Source organism: Meriones unguiculatus, chromosome 20 (genome assembly GCF_030254825.1).
Source record: "Meriones unguiculatus strain TT.TT164.6M chromosome 20, Bangor_MerUng_6.1, whole genome shotgun sequence".
Classification (NCBI taxonomy): domain Eukaryota; kingdom Metazoa; phylum Chordata; class Mammalia; order Rodentia; family Muridae; genus Meriones; species Meriones unguiculatus.
Window position 1 is genome coordinate 18503154 of NC_083367.1, and position 21714 is coordinate 18524867.

Sequence of the window (21714 nt, forward strand, 5' to 3'; positions counted from 1 at the left end):
TATGCAAAACATATTTCTAGCTAAGTTTAAAAACCAATTGTATAGATTTTATGATTTTCAATTTTTGTTGTTGTATTGTCTCATATATATATATATATATATATACATGCATATTGTATTTCATGTCTTATGTTCCAGTGATGTTTGTACATTAAATGCCCATAGCTATTTAAATTTAAGCAATGCTCTTTATATTATCTCTCTCCCTTTCTGTCACTTTCTCTCTTTATCTCTATGTGTACTTGTATGTTATTAATAAATTTGTTTAGCCATAAATGTTTGCCATTGCAGGTCCACAGGACACTTCAGCTCACCTGATACCTTGTCATGTTTCCTACAACTCCATGACTATTCCTGAAGAATCCTGTGTGCATATGATCCTTCAATATGTCTTTTATTTTTTGACAATCCTCAAATTAGTATGGCTTTTGTCATACAATATTTCAGATTAGTGAAAATATATTTTTTCTTCTGATTTGGGGACATTGTATCTTTTTACAGAAGCCCAAATTTTGCATATATTGAACATAATGAAGGTGCTTTGATTCCTAGCATGCAGGTTACATTTGTTTCATCATAATTTATGAGTCTGTGGTTCCACATTGTTTCAGACATGAGATATATTTTTTTAACCCATTTTTGACTAATTGAAGTATATAAATTGAGTGAGGATAAAATGTTTATGTTATTTTTGTGTTTAATGACTTTAATTATTAAAGCTTATTGGGTTAATTCTCTACCATCACATTGTTTTAATAATTGAGGGTTACACTACCTCATAAAGACAGGTTTTCAACACCAATCATATTTTTTGCTTATGTGTATTGTCTCTTTTTTCCTATTTTCTTGAAGTATTCTTTATCCAATTCTAATTCCCAGTAAAATTGTAACTGAATAGAAATTAGTTTGATTCATTTTTACTGTCTTGAAATCTTGACTTTATAATATGCCTTTTCCCAAATATTAAAATTATCTAAATTTATGTAACTGTATACATATGTAGAATTCTATATTTGTATAGGCTTTTATCATTTCACTATTTCTGACAATGAATGTTTATTAACATATTTATTCTATGGAATTTCTGTTTATGATTGCAATTTACTTTTAACTGTATCTCTTCTACTTGTGTTTTGTGAAAGACATTCTTACTACACAGTTATGCATAGTAAGATATATGCACATGACATATGTCTCTGCTGGTGAAATATTCATTAACTTTGAACAGTACTAATAAGATCAGAAAATGAAGTAACCAGAATTTCATCAAAATTTTGTTGATAGTGTATGACTTCAAGAATCAAAATACCATCAGTTTGTAGAGTATTTATTATCTTATAAGTAAAGCTTTAAATAAGCATTTATGATTACTAAAACTGCATATTTTTAGTGTTCTTACTGTCATAAAGGCAGTGCATTACAGAAGCTGCTCCCTCACCCACAGTTTATTCTTATCATACACATAAGTAGCCACTTTAAAAGAAAGATGAGTCTAATCGAGGTTAGTAAATTGGAGAATGAGATGGGAGTTGCAGCACAGGCCTGTAATCCCAGCACTCAAGGAGGCAGAGGCAGGTGGATCACTGTGTGTTTGAGTCCAGCATGGTCTATAAAGCTAGTCCACAACAACCAATGCTACACAGAGAATACCTAAAAAAAAACCAAACTAATGATGATGATGATGATAATAAATATTAAGTTGGGGGATGATTGCAGGGGTGAGGCATCCCAATGATTTTATCTTATTCAACTCTCTCTTTTATGCTTTGTGGCTTCAATGACCCAATGGCCTGAAGGAAACCACATTAGTAGGTATGTGCAAATTGCACTGGAATTTTAAGTCAGCATTATTGCAAGAATGATCTTTTTTTAATATCAACTGCTCATGAACTCATTAGATGACTTACCTACCACTGCATTTGGTTAGCATTTTGTTAAAGGAGCCATGTGTTGTGATCTCTATAATTGTTTTGGGAGTATCATATATAGCAGATGAAGTGACAATTATGAAATTCGTTTAGGGTTTCTAGAAAGGGTAATCAACAATATATTCACGAAATACCAGATGGTAAATGGATATCCTGTTTATTTCATATTTCCTTCTTAAAGTCTTTCATGTAATATGTATTCCACTTATCATGGTAGTTTTCTTTTTAACTGCATTTGTTTATGATGGTGTTTTTACAATTTCTAGAAGACTATGAAGTAAAAAGTGTGCAGAATAAAAAACACATACAGTAAGTTAGTTGCTTTCTTTGGTTGTGTTGTAATCAATGGGCATTTTAGAAAGAGTTACAACCATACTAGCTATTCTGTTAATTGAGAATTATGAGTAGTGTTTTTATAATAATGAAGATGAAAGATAAGTACACTTGTTATGTCATCTTGTACTCAGTAACAACCTTGTTCTGATCCCAGGACAAACACTCAGGATGTCTCAGAAGCTACTTTACTCAGCTAAGAAAGAATGCCAGTGAACAGTCCTTTCGACAGTGGTGCCAACACACTGAAAATCCACATGCAGAGGAATAAAGATCTTGGGTTCTTAATTCATCTCTATATAAAAACAGAAACTCCAATTGGATTTCAAGGCTAAATCAAAGAGTTGAGACTTTCTAATTCTATTAATAAAGTGAGCAGATATGCAGAAGAGAGAAGAAATACTTTAAAATAAAATATTCAATAAGCAAATACATTTCCGGAATATATTTTAAAATCACAATTGCATTAAAAACTGATTTAAATAGATATTTCTCAAAGACAAAAAGTGGGTACATTTAAAATTGTTTAGCAATAGTAATCAAATGGGCAAAATTAAAATGGCATAAAAGTACACCTTTGGAGGGGGCAAGATGGCGGCGCCAGGAGGACTCTCATTCTGAGGGACAGCACAGCAGGATCAGCACAGTGACCAGCAATCAGAACTCACGGCCATAAAACATAGGCGATTCTGTTTCCCCAGGTGAAAGGATACCCCACGGTGGCAAATTCAATCAGCTTTTAACTCACCCAGCTAAACCACAGAAGAGAGCCCCGTTCCACCAGAAGCTTGGCCGCCGGCCACCAGCCCCAGCCTCAGCCCAGAGCCACAAGCCAGTGTCTCTGGTCAGGGTCCCAGACTGAACCTGGTGAACCACACTATCAGAGACTGGAATTTTCAGTAGAGAGATAACCCAACAGTGCAGGAAACGATTGGGACAGACCTTAGGTCACCCAGACATCCCCTGGAAAAGATTTGGGTTCCGCATGTACCCCAGGAGCCACCCCAGAGCCAGAGCCAGGGACCCAGGCTCCGGCACAGAGTCCTGCCTACGCCTGATTCGCTGCCCCAAACAGAATTGTGGGCTCCAGGGCACCAGAGGCTGCATTTCACTGTCTGGGGCAAACACACAGGGAGGGAAACGGCTGGTCTGATCTCAGAGCACTCAGCCTACACCCCTACCCAGAAAAGTTCTAGGGAAAATTACCCAGTTTAGGCAGAAGCCCAGGATCCCAAAGGCCAGAAAGGCAGACACATGCAGTGTCTGTGCATGAGCTAGCTGGCGGAGGCAGAGCTGTGAGCTCCAGATAGGGAGACCCTGTCTCCAGAGAATCCACAAGGAAGGAAGGAAACTGTACTGACTTAAATCACCCAATCCTTCCCTGATAAAGCTCACAGACGAGCAAGGCTGAGCCGACATCACTCAGCTGTGCTCCAGACACAGGCACAAATGGTTGCTGCGTTCCAGATGTCCAAATGGATCACAGCAGCTGATCATTAAATTTACGCAAGAAACCCAAAAACAGGGCAGCTGTACTCAGGACTTCCCTGGGTGAGAGGAGAACTCTCTCGACTAACAAAGACCACAGTTACCACTCAGGTCTATATCCCTGAGGTGAGCAGCAGCAACTCCTGAAAAAACGCCAGCCATCCTGGAACTATACCCAAAAAGCTGAGAAGACATCCTTCAGGAAAAACCAGCTTTCTGCCAAGGGGATTCTCTCCACCACAGGATGCCCAGGAACCTGAAAATAACCCAGAAAATAACCCCAAAGACCTAAGATAGCACAATGGGTAGAGGCCAGCATAAAAGCTCAAACAACAAAAGACAAAGTAATATGGCATCTCCAGAACCCAGTTACCCAGAGGCAAGTAGCCATGAACACCTCAGAGTAACTGAAATCCAAGAAGATGACCTAACAACTATGCTCATGAAGATGATAACAGAGGAAACAAATAAGAGACATAAGGACATAGAGGCAGATAAACTCAAACAGAATATTGCCATCCGTAAAGAAATAGAGGAAGTTGCAGCCAAACAGTGTATGGCCTTTAAAAAGGAAATGCTTAAAGCACTGAATGAAATAAAAGAAACAGAGTTGAAGGAACTAAAAGAAAAACAGGAAAGTACAATCAGACAGGTGAAGGAAGTAAACAAAACAACTCAAGACCTGAAGATAGAACTGGAAAAATTAAAGAAAACACAAATGGAGGAAATAATGGAGAGGAAGAATCTAGGGAAGAAAACAGGAACTACAGAGGTAAGCATAACCAACAGACTACAAGAGATGGAAGAAAGAATCTCAGGTGTAGAAGATACAATGGAAGAAATCAATGTATCTGTCAAAGAAAATGTTAAATCCAAAAAATTCCTGACACAGACCGTCCAAGAAATCCAAGACAATATGAAAAGACAAAACCTAAGAATAATAGGTATAGAGGAAAAAGAAGACTCCCTTCTCCAAGGCCCAGAAAATATTTTCAACAAAATCATTGAAGAAAATTTCCCCAAGTTAAATGGGAGGCCAATAAGAATACATGAAGCCTACAGAACACCCAACAAATTTGACCAGAAGAGAAAATCCTCCCTCCACATAATAATCAAAACAGTAATTACACAGAACAAAGAACAAATACTAAAAGCTGCAAGGGAAAAAGGCCAAGTAACATAGAATGGCAAACCCATTAGAATCACACCTGACTTTTCAACAGAGACTATGAAAGCCAGAAGGGCCTGGATGGATATCATGCAGACCCTAAGAGAACACAGATGTCAGCCCAGGCTACTATACCCTGCAAAACTCTCAGTCCTCATAGATGGAGAAAACAAGATATTCAATGACAAAAACAAATTTCAACAATACCTACATACAAATCGAACATTACAGAAGACACTAGAAGGGAAAATACAACCCCAAAAAAATTAGCTCCTTTCAAGAAAACACAGGAAATAATTAACCTTACTACAGTAAAATAAAAAGCAACCAAGCACACAACCTTATGACCACAGCCAACATCAAAATCAAAGGATCTAACAGCCACTGGTCATTAATCTCTCTCAATGTCAATGGACTCAACTCTCCAGTAAAAAGACACAGATTAACAGAATGGATACGTAAACAAAACCCAGCAATCTGTTGCATACAAGAAACACACCTAAGGCACAAAGATAGACATTACCTGAGGGTAAAAGGTTGGAAGACGACTTTCCTAGCAAATGGACCCAAGGAGCAAGCAGGAGTAGCCATTCTAATATCTGATAAAATAGACTTTCAACCAAAATTAATAAAAAGAGATAAGGAAGGACACTTAATACTCATCAAAGGAAAATTCCACCAGGAAGACATCACAATCCTGAACATCTATGCCCCAAATACAAGAGCACCCACATTTGTTAAAGAAACATTGATAAAATTTAAACCACATATAGATCACCACACATTAATAGTGTGAGACTCAACACCCCACTCTCAACAAAGGACAGGTCAACAAAACAGAAATTAAACAAAGAAACAATGTCTCTAACGGAGGTCATGAATCAAATGGACCTAACAGGCATTTACAAAACTTTATACCCAAACACAAAAGAATTTACCTTTTTCTCAGCACCTCATGGAACCTTCTCCAAAATAGACCATATAGTTGGTCCCAAAGCAAGCCTCAACAAATACAAGAAGATTGAAATAATCCCTTGTATCTTGTCTGATCACCATGGAATAAAGCTGGACTTCAACAATAACAGAAATAGCAAAAAGCCTACACACACATGGAAAGTGAACAACTTGCTACTAAATGACAGCTGGGTCAGGGAAGAAATAAAGAAAGAAATTAAAATCTTCCTAGAACTCAATGAAAATGAAGACACAACATACCCAAACTTGTGGGACACAAGAAAAGCAGTGCTAAGAGGAAAGTTCATAGCACTAAGTGCCTTCAAGAAGAAATTCAAGACAGCTCATTCAATCAACTTAATGGCTCACTTAAAAACCCTAGAAAAAGAAGAAGCAGACACACCAAAGAGGAGTAGACGACTGGAAATAATCAAACTCGGGGCTGAAATCAATCAATTAAAAACAAATAAAACAATTCAAAGAATCAATGTAACCAAGAGCTGGTTCTTTGAGAAAATCAACAAGATCGACAAACCCTTAGCCAAGCTAACTAAAAGGCAGAGAGACACCACCCAAATCAACAAAATCAGAAAAGAAAAGGGGGACATAACTACAGACACTGAGGAAATCCAAACAACCATTAGGACTTACTTCAAAAGACTATGTGCAACAAAATTTGAAAATCTAAATGAAATGGACAATTTTCTTGATCGATTTGACTTACCAAAGCTGAATCAGGACCAGGTAAATCAATTAAATAGTCCTATATCCCCCAAAGAAATAGTAGCAGTCATCAAAAGTCTCCCAACCAAAAAAAAAGCCCAGGACCAGATTGCTTCAGCGCAGAATTCTACCAGACCTTCAAAGAAGAGTTAACACCAATTCTCTTCAAACTATTCCACAAAATAGAAACAGAGGAACATTACCAAACTCATTCTATGAAGCCACAATCACCTTGGTACCTAAACCTCACAAAGATTCAACAAGGAAAGAGAACTTCAGGCCAATCTCCCTTATGAACATTGATGCAAAAATAATTAAATAATACTTGCAAACCGAATCCAAGAACATATCAAAGATATTATCCACTATGCCCAAGTAGGCTTCATCCAGGTATGCAGGGGTGGTTCAATATACGGAAATCCATCAATGTGATCAACCATATTAACAAACTGAAAGAAAAAAACCACATGATAATCTCCCTAGATGCTGAAAAAGCATTTGACAAAATCCAACATCCATTCATGTTTAAAGTATTGGAGAGATCAGGGATATAAGGCACATATCTAAACCTAGTAAAGGCGATATGCAACAAGCCTATAGCCAACATCAAACTGAATGGAGAGAAGCTTAAAGCAATCCCACTGAAATCAGGGACAAGACAAGGCTGCCCACTCTCTCCATATCTCTTCAACATAGTGCTGGAAGTCCTTGCTAGAGCAATAAGACAGTTGAAGGAGATCAAGAGTATACAGAATGGAAAGAAAGAAGTCAAATTATCACTATTTGCAGATGATATGATAGTATACGTGAGTGACCCCAAGAACTCTACCAGGGAACTCCTACAGCTGATAAACACCTTCAGCAAAGTGGCCGGATACAAAATTAACTCAAAAAAATCAGTAGCACTCCTGTATACAAAAGACAAAAGGGATGAGAAAGAAATTAGGGAAACAACACCCTTCACAATAGCCACAAATGACATAAAGTACCTTGGTGTAACCCTAACCAAGCAAGTCAAAGACATGTATGAAAAAAATTTTCAAGTCTCTGAAGAAAGAATTAGAAGAAGATATGAGAAGATGGAAAGATCTCCCATGCTCATGGCTTGGCAAGATTAACATAGTAAAAATGGCCATCTTACCAAAAGCAATCTTCAGATTTAATGCAATTCCCATCAAATTACCAACACAATTCTTTACAGACCTGGAAAGAAAAATTCTCAACTTTGTATGGAATAACAAGAAACCCAGAATTGCTAACACAATCCTCTACAATAAAAGATCTTCTGGAGGTATCTCCATCTCTGATCTCAAGCTGTACTATAGAGCAACAGGTATAAAAACTGCATGTACTAGCATAGAAACAGAATGGTGGATCAATGGAACCAAACAGAGGACCCAGAAATAAACCCACACACTTATGGACACCTAATATTTGACAAAGATGCCAAAATTATACAATGGAAAAAAGATAGCATCTTCAACAAATGGTGCTGGTCCAACTGGATGTCTACATGTAGAAAAATAGATCCATACTTATCACCCTGCACAAAACTTAAGTCCAAGTGGATCAAAGACCTCAACATAAAACCAGACACATTAAATCGGCTAGAAAAAAAAGTGGGAAATACCCTAGAACTCATTGGTACAGGAGAAAACTTCCTGAACAGAACACAAACAGCACTTTCTCTAAGAGCAACAATCAATAAATGGGACCTCACGAAACTGAGAAGCTTCTGTAAGGCAGAGGACACTGTCATCAAAACAAAGCGACTGCCTACAGATTGGGAAAGAATCTTTACCAACTCTTTATCTGACAGAGGACTCATATCCAGTATATATAAAGAACTAAAGAAGCTGAAAAGCAGCAAACTAAGTAATCCACTTAAAAAGTGGGGAACAGAGCTAAACAGAGAATTCTTTGTAGAGGAATACCGAATGGCAGAGAAGCATTTAAAGAAATGTTCAACTTCATTATCCATTAGGGAAATGCAAATCAAAACAACCCTGAGATTTCACCTTACACCCATCAGAATGGCCAAGATCAAAAACTCAAGTGACAACACATGCTGGAGAGGTTGTGGAGAAAGGGGAACCCTCCTCCACTGCTGGTGGGAATGTAAACTGGTACTACCACTCTGGAAATCAATCTGGCACTTTCTCAGACAACTAGGAATACCGCTTCCTCAAGATTCAGCAATACCGCTCCTAGGCATATATCCAAAAGAGGCTCAAGTACACAAAAAGGACATTTGCTCAACCATGTTTGTAGCAGCTTTATTTGTAATAGCCAGAAGCTGGAAACGGCCCAGATGCCCGTCAACTGAAGAATGGATGCAGAAATTGTGGTACATCTATACAATGGAGTATTACTCGCAATGAAAAATAAGGAAATCATGAAATTTTCAGGTAAATGGTGGGACCTGGAAAGGATCATCCTTAGTGAGTTGTCCCAGAAGCAAAAAGACACAGGGCATATACTCACTCATATAAACATACAACATAGGATAAACCCACTAAAGCGGTACATCTAAACAAACTAAGCAAAAGAGAGGACCCTAACTAAAATGCTCAATTCCCATCCTGAGAGGCAAAGAGGATGGACATCAGAAGAAGAAGAAAACAGGAAACAACCTAGGAACCTGCTACAGAGGGCCTCTGAAAGCCAGAAGAAGAAAACAGGAAACAACCTAGGAACCTGCCACAGAGAACCTCGGAAAGCCTCTGCCCTACAGACTATCAAAGCAGATGCTGAGCCTGATGGCCAACTGGCAGGCAGAGTGAATGGAATTCTATGTAAGAAGTGAGAAATAGCAAGAGCTGGAGAGGACAGGAACTCCACAAGGAGAGCAACAGAAAAAGAAAATTTGAACACAGGGAACTTCCTAGAGACTCATACTCCAACCAAGTACCATGCATGGAGATAACCTAGAACCCCTGCACAGATGTAGCCCATGGCAAGTCAGTGTCCAAGTGGGTTACATAGTAATGGGAAGAGAAACTGCCTCTGACATAATCTGATTGGCCTGCTCTTTGATCACCTCCCCCTGAGGGGGAGCAGCCTTACCAGGCCACAGAAGATGACAATGCTGCCACTTCTGATGAGAACTGATTGTCTAAGATCAGAAAGAAGGAGAGGAGAACCTCCCCTATCAGTGGACTTGGGGAGGGACATGCATGCAGGAAGGGGAGGAAGGGTGGGATCGGGAGGGGAGGAGGGAGGGGCTTATGGGGGGATACAAAATGAATAAAGTGTAATTAATAATAATAATAATAAAAGGTAAAAAAAGTACACCTTCAAGATGATTCAATGAATATTCATGATTAAAAAAGACTGAAACAACACGAAACCACACTTACACACACAAATGCACGTAAGAACTTGTGCACACGCATCCATATACACATGAGTGCACACACTCCCACAGATACACTCCTCTTCCCACACACAAAGAGGATGCTGCATCTTTGAAGAATATAGTGTTGTCAGTTTCTGAAACTGAGTCATGGAACCTCCTTCTGGCATTCAGCAATTAGACGTATGGGTATAAACCCAGACAGCTGAGTACACTTGTCCATGTAGATAATAGGATATAAAAATTCAAAATGGCAATATGTTTGGAATACCTAAAAATTAAAATAGTATTTCATGCTTTAAATAATGAAAAGAAAACCAATGCCTTGTGGGTACATTCACAGGCTATTATCAGCAAAGAGAAGATCATGCTATACAATGGATGAACCTTAAAATACTCTCTTGAGAAAGAGTAGTCACTCAGAAATAACACTTCATTCAAAGTATGCTGAATATTCACACTAGATGAATTTACATAGGTTCAAAATAGATTACTCTTTGTCAGAAATAGGGAACTGGAGTAATAGGGATTATTAATGAAGGGTATGGGATTTCTTTATTGGTTATGAAAATATTAGGACAATAGATAGTTTCATAGTTTCAAACGTCTCTTGTTTATATAAACTATTTTTTTTAAATCCTAGAAGTTGGATATGGGACTGATTTAGATGGTCCTCAGCAGCAAACTATTTGCCTCATGTGGGTTCTGAAAGGAGCTCTTTGCCAGCTGCAGATAGTTTAAATCTGAGCACTCAGGAGAGAGAAAAATTTCCAGAACTTAGAGAGCAGAAGAAAGCTCTGAGAAAGAACAAAGCTACTGCTGCTTCCCTCTGAGGCTCCCAGTTGCTGTTGATATGGTGAGACAAGAAGTTGGAGATCCTGCCAAGAATGGGCATGGGAAAATCTAATCAAGAAGGAGGACTCTGGCTAAAATGCTCAATCCCCATTCAGAGAGACAAAGAGGTTGGATATCAGAAGAGGGAGAAAACAGGGAACAGGACAAAAGCCTGCCACAAAGGGCCTCTGAAAAGCTCTGCCCTGCAGGGTATCAAAGCAGATGTTGAGACTTATAGCCAAACTTTGGGCAGAATGCAGGGAATATTATGAAAGAGGGGAGAGATAGTAAGAGTTGGAGGTGACTGGAGCTCCACAAGGAGAGCAACAGAAGTAAAACATCTGTGCACAGGGGTCTTTTCTCAGACTGATATTCCAACCAAGAACTATTCATGGAGATAACCTAGAACCCCTGCACAGATGTAGCACATAGCAATTCAGTGCTCAAGTGGGTTCCATAGTAATGGGAACAGAGACTGTTTCTGACATGAACTGATTTCCCTGCTCTTTGCTTACTTCCCCCTGAGTATAGAGCAGCCTTACCAGGCCATGGAGAAGATAATGCAGCCACTCCTGATAAGACCTGATAGACTAGGATCAGAAGGAAAGAGAGGAAGACCTCCCCTATCAGTTGACTGGGGGAGGAACATTGGTGGAGAAGTGTGAGGAAGGGTGGGATTTGGACGGGAGGAGGGTGGCAGCTACAGGGGGAATACAAAGTGAATAAACTGTAATTAATAAAAAAGAAAAAAAGAAGTTGGCGATCTCCTGAAATGAGGATTGGACTGGTTCCAAAGAACTGGATGAGCATAACCAGTAGGAAACAGATAAGAGAACTGTGGCGGCTCTCCCACTGAAACTTTCTCTCTCCTACCTGGTGTTGGGGTATTGGCAGGTATTGGGTTGGAGTAGGGAGAAAGAGATATAGAAATAAATAAAAGTTGTTTTTTTTGTTTGTTTTTTTAAGTAAGCCAACAGTCTATCAGTACATAAAATCTGCTAAAGAATAAACTTTAAAGAGTGGTTTATTATGATGTTAATATTTTTAAATTTTTATTTAACTTTTATTAATTACACTTTATTCATTTTGTATCCCCTCATAAGCCCCTCCCTCCTCCCTTCCCGATCCCACCCTCCCTCCCCTTTCTGCATGCATGCCCCTCCCCAAGTCCACTGATAGGGGAGGTCCTCCTCTCCTTCTTTCTGATCTTAGTCTATCAGTTCTCATCAGAAGTGGCTGCATTGTCATCTTCTGTGGCCTGGTAAGGCTGCTCCCCCTCAGGGGGAGGTGATCAAAGAGCAGGCCAATCAGATTATGTCAGAGGCAGTTTCTCTTCCCATTACTATGTAACCCACTTGGACACTGAACTGCCATGTGCTACATCTGTGCAGGGGTTCTAGGTTATTCCCATGAATAGTCCTTGGTTGGAGTATGAGTCTCTGGGAAGTTCCCTGTGTTCAAATTTTCTTTTTCTGTTGCTCTCCCTGTGGAGCTCCTGTCCTTTACAGCTCTTGCTATTTCCCACTTCTTACATAAAATTCCATTTACTCTGCCTGCCAGTTGGCCATCAGGCTCAGCATCTGCTTTGATAGTCTGCAGGGCAGAGGCTTTCAGAGGCCCTACTTTCAGGGATCATTTCTATAGTTCGTTAATTTTATACTAAGATATAAAAATGGGAGGGGCAAGATGGTGGCACCAGAAGAACACTGCCTCTGAGGAACAGGATGACATTTTCTGTACAGCAAACAAGAGACTGAACTCTGGGCCCCAAAACAAGAGCAATAGTGTTTCCCAGGTGAGAGGAAACCTCCAAGGTGTGGTACTCAGTCGGGTCCACTCTCAGGTCACCCAGCCTGAACATGGAAGAGATCCCAGGTCATGCAGGCACTAGGTCGCCAGAACAGAGCCACACACCTGCGTGTTCTGATCACCGTCCCAGGCTGAACAGTGGGTACAAACACACCAGAGACTGGGAGTCCCAGTAGTGAGAAAAACCCACAGGGAAGGAAGGAAACAGGACTAACCACAGGTCACCCAGTATTTCCCTGGAAAAGGTCTCACAGAATGGTGGGTGCAAGGCGCCGTCACTGAACTAGGCTCCAGCTGTGAGCACAGAGACTTCCTATGTGCCCAGCTCTTCATCACAGATAGAGCTGTGCGCCCCAGGGCAACAGAGACTGGGAGTCCCTGTCAGGAGAAATCCCCACAGGGAACGAAGCAAACTGGGAAGGACTTAGGCCACCCAGTATATCCCTGAAAAAGGTCCCACAGACCAGCCCAACCAAGGAGCATGCTGTACACTAGCTAGTCTGTTGCTACCAGTACTCACCTGCCACAGATTACAACTTGGATACTGGGGAACAGAGCACCAAGTTCAGACCTATAGAAGACTGTGGTCCCTGAGATCAATACCCATATACTGGTCAAAGGGGAAACCAGTTAACACTAACAAAACTGTCCAAACCATGGGACACCCAGATTACAGCAGCAGCTCACTAAATTTACAGCAAGAAACACAGAAGGAAGGGCAGCTCTCTCCAGGACTTCTCTGGGTGAGAGGAGAGCACTCTTGACTAACAAGGACTGCAGTCACCACCCAGGTCTCTATGCCTATGGTGAGCTGTGGAAACTCCTCAAAAACACAGGCCATACAGTGACCATACCCAAAAAGCTGAGGAGGCTTCTCTCAGGAAAAACAATATACCTGCCAAAGGGTTTCTCTCCACCACAAGATTCCAGGAACCACCAGAAACTAACATCCAACACCTAAGATAGCCCAATGGGTAGAGGCCAGCATAAAAGCTCAACCATCCAAAGACAGAGCAATATGACCTCTCCAGAACCTAGTTATACAGGGGCAAGTAGAACTGGAACACACCAGCATAATTGAAATTCAAGAAGATGACCTAACATCTATGCTAATGAAGAGGATAACAGAAGAAACAAATAAAATGTGTAAGACCTAAAGGAAGATAAACTCAAACAGATTATGGTCATCCATAAAGAATTAGAGAAAGATGAAAACAAACAGATTATGGTCATCTGTAAAGAAATAGAAGAAGATAAAGAAAAACAGATTATGGCCATTCATAAAGAAATACAAAGTTGCAGCCAAATAGTTTGTGGCCTTTAAAGAGGAAATCCTTAAATCACTGAAAGAAATAAAAGAATCAGAGGATTGTTAAAATGAACAAGCTAAAGGAATTGAAGGGAAAACAGGAAAATACAGTTAGACAGGTGAAAGAAATAAACAAAAAGGCTCAAGATCTGAAGATAGAATTGGAATAATTAAAACACAAATGGAGGAAATTATGGATAAAAGAACTTAAGGAAGAAAACAGGAACTAATTAGGTAAGCATAACCAATAGACTACAAGAGATGGAAGAAAGAATCTCAGGTATGGAAGATAAAATGGAAGAAATAAATGTATCTGTCAAAGAAAATGTTAAATCTAAAAAATTCCTGACACATACCGTCCAAGAAATTCAAGACAACATAAAAAGACAAAACCTAAGAATAATAAGAATAGAGGAAAAAGAAGATTACCTTCTCCAAGGCCAAGAAAATATTTTCAACAAAATCATTGAAGGAAATTTCCCTAACTTAAAGGAGAGGTCAATAAGAATGCAAGAGGCCTACAGAACACCCAATAAATTAGACTAGAAAAGAAAATCCTACCACCACAGAATAATCAAAACTGTAAGTATACAGACAAAGAAAAAATACTAACAGCTTCAAGGGAAAAAGGTCAAGTAACATGTAATGGCAAATCCATTAGAATCACACCTGACTTTTCAACAGAGACTATGAAAGCTAGAAGGGCTTGGACAGATAACATGCAGGCTCTAAGAGAACACAGATGTCAGGCCAGGCTACTATACCCAGCAAAACTCTCAGTCTTCATAGACAGAGAACATAAGATATTCAATGACAAAAATAAAATTCAACAATACCTATACATAAATCCAGCGTCACAGAAGATATTAGAAGGAAAAATACAACCCAAGAAAACAAGCTCCTTTCAAGAAAATGCAGGAAATAATTAACCTCACTACAGTAAATCAAAAAACAACCAAGTACACAACCTTATGATCACAGCCAACATCAAAATCAAAGGATCTAACAGCCACTGGTCATTAATTTCCCTCCAGATCAGTGGAATCACTTCTCCAATAAAAAGACACAGAGTAACAGAATGGATGCCCAAACAAGACCTGACAATCTGTTACATACAAGAAACACACGTAATTCACAAAGATAGACATTACCTAAAGGTAAAGGGCAGGAAGATGGCTTTCCAAGGAAATGGAACCAAGAAGCCAGCAGGAGTAGCCATTCAAATATCTGATAAAATAGGCTTTCAACCCAAATTAATCAAAAGAGATGGGGAAGGACACTGCATACTTATCAAGGGAATATTCCACCAGGAAGACATCACAATCCTGAACATCTATGCCCCAAATGCAAGGGCACCCACATTTGTAAAAGAAACATTGAAAAAACTTAAACTACACATAGATCCCCACATATTAATAGTGGGAGACTTCAACACCCCACTCTCAACAAAGGACAGGTCAACAAAACAGAAATTAAACAAAGAAACAATGTCTCTAACAGAGGTCATGAATAAATGGACCTCACAGACATTTACACAGCCTTACACCCAAACACAAAAGAATTTACCTTCTTCTCAGCACCTCATGGAACCTTCTCCAAAATAGACCAATAGAGCCTCAGCGAATACAAGAAGATTTAAATAATAACTTGTATCCTATCTGATCACCATGGAATAAAACTGGACCTCAAAAACAAAAATAGCAAAAAAGCTTACACACACATGGAAACTGAACAACTTGCTACTAAATGACAGCTGGGTTAGGGAAGAAATAAAGAAAGAAATTAAAGTCTTCCTAGAACTCAATGAAAATGAAGGCACAACATACCCAAACTTGTGGGACACAATGAAGGCAGTGCTAAGAGGAAAGTTCATAGCACTAAGTGCCTTCAAGAAGAAATTCAAGACAGCTCATTCAAGCAACTTAATGGCTCACTTAAAAACTCTAGAAAAACAAGAAGCAGACACACCATAAAGGAGTAGATGGCTGGAAATAATCAAACTCAGGGCTGAAATCAACCAATTAGAAACAAATAAAACAATTCAAAGAATCAATGAAACCAAGAGCTGGTTCTTTGAGAAAATCAACAAGATAGAAAAACCCTTAGCCAAGCTAACTAAAGGGCAGAGAGACAGCATCCAAATCAACAAAATCATAAATGAAAAGGGGGACATACCTACAGACAGTAAGGAAATCCAAACAATCATTAGGACTTACTTCAAAAGTCTATATGCCACAAAATTTGAAAATTTAAATGAAATGGACAATTTTCTTGATCAATTTCACTTACCAAAGATGAATAAAGATGAGATAAATCAATTAAATAGTCGTCTATCCCCTAAGGAAATAGAAGTGGTCATCAAAATCTCCCATTCAAAAAAAGCCCACGACCAGATGGTTTCAGCACAGAATTCTACCCGACCTTCAAAGAAGACCTAATTCCAGTTCTCTTCAAACTATTCCACAAAATAGAAACAGAAGGAACACTATGAAACTCATTCTATGAAGGCTCAGTCACGTTTGTACCCAAACCTCACAAAGACCCAACAAAGAAAGAGAATTTCAGGCCAATCTCCCTCATGAACATTGATGCAAAAATACTCAACAAAATACTTCCAAACCGAAAACAAGAACACATCAAAGATATCATCCACTATGACCAAGTAGGCTTCATCCCAGATAGGTAAGGGTGGTTTGTTATACAGAAATCAATCAATGTGATCCACCATATTAACAAACTGAAAGAAGCATTTGATAAAATCTACCATCCATTTATGTTTAAAGTGTTGGAGAGATCAGGGATACAAGGCACATATCTAAACATAGTAAAGGCAAAATACAGCAAGCCTATCACCAACATCAAACTTAAAGGAGAGAAACTTCAAGCAATCCCACTGAAATCAGGAACAAAGCAAGGTGCCCCACTCTCTCCATATCTCATCAACATAGTTTTGGAAGTCCTTGCTAGAGCAATAAGACAGTTGAAGGAGATCAAGGAGATACAATTTGTAAAGGAAGAAGTCAAATTATCACTATTTGCAGATGATATGATAATATACTTGAGTGACCCCAAAAATTCTACCAGGGAACTCCTACAGTTGAAAAACACTTTCAGCAATGTGGTCCAATAAAAAAATTAACTAAAAAAAAAAAAATCGGTAGCCCTCCTGTATACAAAAGACAAAAGGGCTGAGAAAGAAATTAGGGAAACAACACCCTTCACATTAGCCACAAAGGACATAAAGTACCTTGGTGTGAACCTAACCAAGCCAGTCAAAGACTTGTATGAAAAAAATTTCCAGTCTCTGAAGAAAGAATTAGAAGAAGATATCAGAAGAAGGAAAGATCTCCCATGCTCATGGCTTGGCAGGATTAACATAGTAAAAATGGCCATCTTACCAAAAGCAATCTACAGATTCAATGCAATTCCCATCAAATTACCAACACAATTCTTTACAGACCTGGAAAGAAAAATTCTCAACATCATATGGAATAACAAGAAACCCAGAATTGGTAAAACAATCCTCTGCAATAAAAGACCTTCTGGAGGTATCTTCATGCTTGATCTTAAGCTGTACTATAGAGCAAAAGTAATAAAAACTGCATGGTACTGGCATAGAAACAGAATGGTGGATCAATGGAACCAAACAGAAGTCCCAGAAATAAACCCACACACGTATGGACACCTGATCTTTGATAATTATGCCAAAACCATACAATAGAAAAAAGATAGCACCTTCAAAAAGGGTGCTGGTCTAACTGGATATCTATATGTAGAAAAATGCAAATCCATACTTATCACCCTGCACAAAACCAAAGTCCAAGTGGATCAAAGACATCAACATAAAATCAGACACATTAAATCGGTTAGAAGAAAAAGTGGGGTAGACCCTAAAACTCATTGGCACAGGAGACAACTTCCTGAACAGAATGCCAACAGCACAGGCTCTAAGAGCAACAATCAATAAATGGGACCTCATGAAACTGAAAATCTTCTGTAAAGCAAAGGACACTGTCATCAAAACAAATGAATATCTTCAGATTGGGAAAGAATCTTCACCAACCCTTTATCTGACAGAGGGCTAATATCCAGTATATATAAAGAACAAAAGAAGCTGAAAAGCAACAAACCAAGTAATCCAATTAAAAACTGGGGAACAGAGCTAAACAGAGAGTTCTCGATAGATGAATATCGAATGGCAGAGAAACACTTAAAGAAATGCTCAACCTCATTAGCCATTAGGGAAATTCAAATCAAAACAACCCTGATATTTCACCTTACACCCATCAGAATGGTCAAGATGAAAATCTCAAGTGACAGCAGATGCTGGAGAGGTTGTGGAGAAAGGGGAACCCTCCTCCACTGCTAGTGGGAATGTAAACTTGTACAACCATGCTGGGAAGCAATCCCGTGCTTCCTCAGACAACAAGGAATAATGCTTCCTCAATATCCAGCCATACCTCTCCTAGGCATATATCCAAAAGAGGCTCAAGTACACAATAAGGACATTTGCTCAACCATGTTTGTAGCAGCCTTATTTGTAATAACCAGAAGCTGGAAACAGCCCAGATGCCCCTCTACTGAAAAATGGAACCAGAAACTGTAGTACATCTACACAATGGAATATTATTCAGCAATGAGAGATAAGGAAATCATGAAATTTGCAGGGAAATGATGGGAACTTAAAAGGATCATCCAGAGTGAGCCGTCCCAGAAGCAGAAAGACACACAAGGTATATACTCATTCATATAGACATATAACATAGGATAAACCTACTAAAATCTGAACATCTAAAGAAACTAATCAAGAGGGAGGACTCTGACTGAAATGCTCAGTACCCATCTTGAAAAGCAAAGAGGATGGACATCAGAAGAAGAAAACAGGAAAAAAGTTAGGAACCTACCACAGAGGTTCTCTGAAAGGCTCTGCTCTACAGACTATCAAAGCAGATACTGAGACTTATGGCCAACTGTTGGGCTGTGTGCATGGAATCTTATGAAAGAAGTGGGAAATAGTAATATCTGGAGAGGACAGGAACTCCACAAGGAGAGCAACAGAACCAGAAAATTTGAACACAGGGGTCTTTCCAGAGACTCATACTCCAACCAAGTACCATGCATGGGGATAACCTAGAACCCCTGCACAGATTTAGCCCATGGCAGTTTAGTGTCTAAGTGGGCTCCATAGTAATGGGAAGAGAGACTACGTCTGATATAAACTGATTGGCCTGCTCTTTGATTACCTCCTCCTGAGGAGGGAACAGCCTTACCAGGCTACAGAAGATGATAATGCAGTCACTCCTTAAGAGATCTGATAGACTAAGATCAGAAGGAATTTGAGGGTGACCTCCCCTATCAGTGGACTTGGGGAGGGGCATGAGTGAAAAAGGGGGAGGGAAGGTGGGATTGGGAAGGGAGGATAGAGGGTTTTTTGGGGGGAATACGAAGTGAATGAAGTCTAATTAATAAAAGTTAAAAAAATAATAAAGGAATGTTTTTTGTTAAAAAAGATATAAAAATGGACTTTGGATCTGGTTTAATGAGAGCTCACCTAGCTTATATGATCTTTGTGCATGGCATTCGAAAACTCTAAAAATAACAAACTAAATAATAAAAGACTGCAGTGATTGCTCAGTTGTTCAGGGGAATTAGTGCTCTTGAAGAGGACCCACAGTAATATCCTATTTTGGTGAGTTTTAGTCATTGTGGTACAAACCTAAACATATATGCACATAGGGAGCCTTAACGAAGAAAATGTTCAATAAATTGCCCTGTAATGATGTCAACAGAGTCTTTCCTTTTCCTTCCTTCCTTCCTTCCTTCCTTTCTTCCTTCCTTCCTTCCTTCTTTCCTCCTTCCTTCCTTCCTTCCTTCCTTCCTTTCTTTCTTTCTTTCTTTCTTTCTTCCTTTTCTTTCATCTCTCATACACTACATTTCCATAGTATCCTCCTCTCCCTCCACAACTCCTAGTCCCTCCCCAAATTCCCTTCTCCCCATATCCACTCCCCTTCCTTTTTCCTTCAAAAAAGAGCAAGCCTTTTACAGATATCAATGAAATACCACATAAATAGTTACAATAAGACAATAATTAGTGGTTGATATGGGTGCTGTTAGGCTTAAGTAGGGTGAGTAAGCCAAGAAGAGCCATCTGGTAAACAGCATTCCTGGTGGCCTTTGTGTCAGCCCCTGCAAGCAGGTTCCTGTACTAGTTGAGTTCTTGCCCCAACTTCCCTCTGTGATGGTGTGTGATATGAGACTTTAAGCTGAAAGGAATCCTTTCCTCCCAAGTTGATTTTGGTCAGGATGCTTTAGAAGCACCAACTAAGAAATATCTCAACACCCATGATGGGAGACACATAACCACCTGAAATGTCATCTCCAAGGAATGCAACCTGATTTTCCGGTCTCTGTAGCATTTGTATACATGGCAAACATACAATCAGAAAAAGAGAGAGAAAGAGGGAGAAGGGTAGAGAGAGAGGGAGAGAAAGAGGGGAGAGAGAGAGAGGTAGAAAGGAAGATAGCAAGAAGTACCTAAATAAAAATAAGTTGCTAAAAATAAAAATGAGTGCTCGCTTCGGCAGCACATATACTAAAATTGGAACGATACAGAGAAGATTAGCATGGCCCCTGCGCAAGGATGACACGCAAATTCGTGAAGCGTTCCATATTTTTAAGTTCATAGCACTAAGTGCCTTCAAAAAGAAATTCGAGACAGCTCATTCAAGCACCCTAATGGCTCACTTAAAAACCCTAGAAAAAGAAGAAGCAGACACACCAAGAAGGAGTAGACGGCTGGAAATAATCAAACTCAGGGCTGAAATCAATCAATTGGAAACAAATAAAACAATTCAAAGAATCAATGAAACCAAGAGCTGGTTCTTTGAGAAAATCAACAAGATCGACAAACCCTTAGCCAGGCTAACTAAAAGGCAGAGAGACACCACCCAAATCAACAAAATCAGAAATGAAAAGGGGGATATAACTACAGACACTGAGGAAATCCAAACAATCATTAGGACTTACTTCAAAAGTCTATATGCCACAAAATTTGAAAATCTAAATGAAATGGACAATTTTCTTGATCGATTTGACTTACCAAAGCTGAACCAGGACCAGGTAAATCAACTAAATAGACCTATATCCCCCAAAGAAATAGAAGTGGTCATCAAAAGTCTCCCATCCAAAAAAAGCCCAGGACCAGATGGCTTCAGCGCAGAATTCTACCAGACCTTCAAAGAAGAGCTAACACCAATTCTCTTCAAACTATTCCACAAAATAGAAACAGAAGGAATATTACCAAATTCATTCTATGAAGCCACAGTCACCTTGGTACCTAAACCTAACAAAGACTCAACAAAGAAAGAGAATTTCCGGCCAATCTCCCTTATGAACATTGATGCAAAAATACTTAATAAAATACTTGCAAACCGAATCCAAGAACACATCAAAGATATTATCCACTATGACCAAGTAGGCTTCATCCCAGGTATGCAGGGGTGGTTCAATATACGGAAATCCATCAATGTGATCCACCATATTAACAAACTGAAAGAAAAAAACCACATGATAATCTCCCTAGATGCTGAAAAAGCCTTTGACAAAATCCAACATCCATTCATGTTCAAAGTACTGGAGAGATCAGGGATACAAGGCACATATCTAAACATAGTAAAGGCGATATACAGCAAGCCTATAGCCAACATCAAACTGAACGGAGAGAAACTTAAAGCAATCCCACTGAAATCAGGGACAAGACAAGGCTGCCCACTCTCTCCATATCTCTTCAACATAGTGTTGGAAGTCCTTGCTA

The 21714-nt window shown here is 39.3% G+C and overlaps 1 non-coding gene across 1 annotated transcript; it reads left to right on the top strand.

The window, feature by feature from the left end:
• Positions 1-20469: 20469 nt before the first annotated feature.
• LOC132649625 (U6 spliceosomal RNA) lies at positions 20470-20576 on the top strand. The gene has a single exon (XR_009588109.1). It is a non-coding gene; the product is annotated as a U6 spliceosomal RNA (small nuclear RNA).
• The last annotated feature ends 1138 nt before the right edge of the window (positions 20577-21714 follow it).